Source organism: Camelina sativa, chromosome 14 (genome assembly GCF_030686135.1).
Source record: "Camelina sativa cultivar CO46 ecotype springtype chromosome 14, ASM3068613v1".
In the NCBI taxonomy this organism is placed as follows: Eukaryota; Viridiplantae; Streptophyta; class Magnoliopsida; order Brassicales; family Brassicaceae; genus Camelina; species Camelina sativa.
The window spans coordinates 29,746,147-29,750,184 of NC_141893.1; the positions used below are offsets into that span (position 1 = coordinate 29,746,147).

Here is a 4,038-nt window from a genome sequence, read left to right on the forward strand (position 1 = left end):
TAATCATATAGTAAAAAGAAAATTTTACAGAAAAGTGATTAAAGTATTAAAAGGTATAATGTGTTAAAATTAGTGGTTAACATAATATAAGAAAAATAAGAAATTAATGTAATCTTTTTAAATTTTTAAATTGGTGAATGATTTGATAGCTTATTTAATATTTTGTTGTTATATAAACCTTGGTTTTCAAAGTTAGTAACTAATGTGATCGCGACACGTGTAAATTTGAACAATTAAAGATTTTGTCATGTGTTATACAAAAGCTTTGTTTTAACTTATTTGTAAATTATAAGAAATTTAAAAATTTATATAAATTAATATTGTAGATTGTATTAACAAATATGACTAATTGATAAAATTGATTATATTTAAAATGTAATCAGATATGAAATTATTTTATTTTAAATAAGTAAATATAAATTACTTAAAAAAATAAACAACACAAAAAGTAATTATTATATTGATGAGTCTCTCACCAATTAAAATATACAATGATAGTAAAAATTATATAAGTAAAATGCATTAAAAATAACAATATCATATTAATAAGAGATTACACATGGTATTTACATATGTTTTCACATTATGCCCTATATGTTGTCTTGCCTTGTTTAAATCATGCATTTTCTTTTCCCAAATTCGACTTCTGAGATTGTGTATATAAACCTAACAAATGCTTAGATTTCATCGATTTCTATAATTCTCTCATCATTGTTCAACCAAAGAAGATGATTGGTGTTAACATAAGTTATGGTAAAAATTCTTCTTGGAGGTTTTAGTTTTCACTATGTAATTTCCAATTACGATCTATGTTTTTTTATTAGTTTATTTGTTTCTAACTTTTGTTTCTTGGTACAAGTCTCAATTTTGTTTCACATGGTTTAACATTGACAGAAGATGGAAAAAAAAAAACCGTACACGGTGGAAAAGACGATGGAAAAACTCAAATTTGTATTCGATAAGAAGAAACCTAATCATCATGAAGAAGACTCAAGTCAGACTTCACCATATTTAACCAAAGCTTTAAACGAGGTTCCCCACTTGTTCAACTGTATCCGCTCTTACTTTTCATGTGAATTTTGTTAAGAACTTTAGCTATATGCTCAATCAAGTAGTGGACATTATAATCCCCAATCAAATGATTCTCCATCAATTAATTTATACTAGTATCATAGTTTTATGATTAAGTTAATTGTGAGTGGATTTGATCTTAAATTGATTTTGTTATTTCTCCGTATTTATATTCTTCAGGACCTATCATATGAGCTGTTCAAAATCCAGCAGAAGTTGGATCAGAGAAATTTTATCCTTGTAAGTGTGTAGTTTCTGGTCATTCCTTTTACTCTTTGTTCTAATTTTTTTTTCTGTATAATTGCTGATAGATTGACCAAATACAATATGCGTAATTATGTTGTCCTAAAACAATATACTATTATGTCAATGAGCTTTGCTTCTTCTGAATAAACCTCAAAACAGAAGTTTGTCTTGCGCATATAATGGATGGTTTCATGACCCTAAAACTGAACTTTTGTTCTGTATTTACAACAAAAACAAGATGATATTCGTCAAGGCCAAGAAGAGAAGATGAAAAACCTAACGGAGGAGAGCAAAGAAAAGTATAAGAAAATTAAAAAAATCCTAAAAATAAAAGGATTATAATTAATATTTTTGAAAGTATATAAAACCAAAATTAATATATTATATCACTAATTCTAGGAAAGTTATCTACTATATTACTAATTTCAATAAGAAAATATGTGCAATTAATAAGGAAAATACGTGTAACTAATAAAGAAAATATTTGCAATTTAATTACAATTATTATTTATTATAATCATATAGTAAAAAGAAAATTTTACAGAAAAGTGATTAAAGTATTAAAAGGTATAATGTGTTAAAATTAGTGGTTAACATAATATAAGAAAAATAAGAAATTAATGTAATCTTTTTAAATTTTTAAATCGGTGAATTATTTGATAGCTTATTTAATATTCTGTTGTTATATAAACCTTGGTTTTCAAAGTTAGTAACTAATGTGATCGCGACACGTGTAAATTTTAACAATTAAAGATTTTGTCATGTGTTATACAAAAGCTTTGTTTTAACTTATTTGTAAATTATAAGAAATTAAAAATTTATATAAATTAATATTGTAGATTGTATTAACAAATATGACTAATTGATAAAATTGATTATATTTAAAATGTAATCAGATATGAAATTATTTTATTTTAAATAAGTAAATATAAATTACTTAAAAAAATAAACAACACAAAAAGTAATTATTATATTGATGAGTCTCTCACCAATTAAAATATACAATGATAGTAAAAATTATATAAGTAAAATGCATTAAAAATAACAATATCATATTAATAAGAGATTACACATGGTATTTACATATGTTTTCACATTATGCCCTATATGTTGTCTTGCCTTGTTTAAATAATGCATTTTCTTTTCCCAAATTCGACTTCTGAGATTGTGTATATAAACCTAACAAATGCTTAGATTTCATCGATTTCTATCATTCTCTCACCATTGTTCAACCAAAGAAGATGATTGGTGTTAACATAAGTTATGGTAAAAATTCTTCTTGGAGGTTTTAGTTTTCACTATGTAATTTCCAATTACGATCTATGTTTTTTTATTAGTTTATTTGTTTCTAACTTTTGTTTCTTGGTACAAGTCTCAATTTTGTTTCACATGGTTTAACATTGACAGAAGATGGAAAAAAAAACCAAACACGGTGGGAAAGACGATGGAAAAACTCAAATCTGTATTCGATAAGAAGAAACCTAATCATCATGAAGAAGACTCAAGTCAGACTTCACCATATTTAACCAAAGCTTTAAACGAGGTTCCCCACTTGTTCAACTGTATCCGCTCTTACTTTTCATGTGAATTTTGTTAAGAACTTTAGCTATATGCTCAATCAAGTAGTGGACATTATAATCCCCAATCAAATGATTCTCCATCAATTAATTTTTACTAGTATCATAGTTTGATGATTAAGTTAATTGTGAGTGGATTTGATCTTAAATTGATTTTGTTATTTCTCCGTATTTATATTCTTCAGGACCTATCATATGAGCTGTTCAAAATCCAGCAGAAGTTGGATCAGAGAAATTTTATCCTTGTAAGTGTGTAGTTTCTGGTCATTCCTTTTACTCTTTGTTCTAATTTTTTTTTTCTGTATAATTGCTGATAGATTGACCAAATACAATATGCGTAATTATGTTGTCCTAAAACAATATACTATTATGTCAATGAGCTTTGCTTCTTCTGAATAAACCTCAAAACAGAAGTTTGTCTTGCGCATATAATGGATGGTTTCATGACCCTAAAACTGAACTTTTGTTCTGTATTTACAACAAAAACAAGATGATATTCGTCAAGGCCAAGAAGAGAAGATGAGAAACCTAACGGAGGAGAGCAAAGAAAAGTATAAGAAAATTTAAAAATCCTAAAAATAAAAGGATTATAATTAATATTTTTGAAAGTATATAAAACCAAAATTAATATATTATATCACTAATTCTAGGAAAGTTATCTACTAAATTACTAATTTCAATAAGAAAATATGTGCAATTAATAAGGAAAATACGTGTAACTAATAAAGAAAATATTTGCAATTTAATTACAATTATTATTTATTATAATCATATAGTAAAAAGAATATTTTACAGAAAAGTGATTAAAGTATTAAAAGGTATAATGTGTTAAAATTAGTGGTTAACATAATATAAGAAAAAAAAGAAATTAATGTAATCTTTTTAAATTTTTAAATCGGTGAATGATTTGATAGCTTATTTAATATTTTGTTGTTATATAAACCTTGGTTTTCAAAGTTAGTAACTAATGTGATCGCGACACGTGTAAATTTGAACAATTAAAGATTTTGTCATGTGTTATACAAAAGCTTTGTTTTAACTTATTTGTAAATTATAAGAAATTTAAAAATTTATATAAATTAATATTGTAGATTGTATTAACAAATATGACTAATTGATAAAATTGATTATATTTAAAATGTAA

The 4,038-nt window shown here is 24.8% G+C and overlaps 1 long non-coding RNA gene across 1 annotated transcript; it reads left to right on the forward strand.

Moving 5' to 3' along the window:
- Positions 1-2,369: 2,369 nt before the first annotated feature.
- On the forward strand, positions 2,370-3,662 carry LOC147928795 (uncharacterized). The gene is made up of 4 exons (XR_015579255.1): positions 2,370-2,583; positions 2,725-2,860; positions 3,080-3,139; positions 3,385-3,662. It is a non-coding gene; the product is annotated as an uncharacterized LOC147928795 (long non-coding RNA).
- The last annotated feature ends 376 nt before the right edge of the window (positions 3,663-4,038 follow it).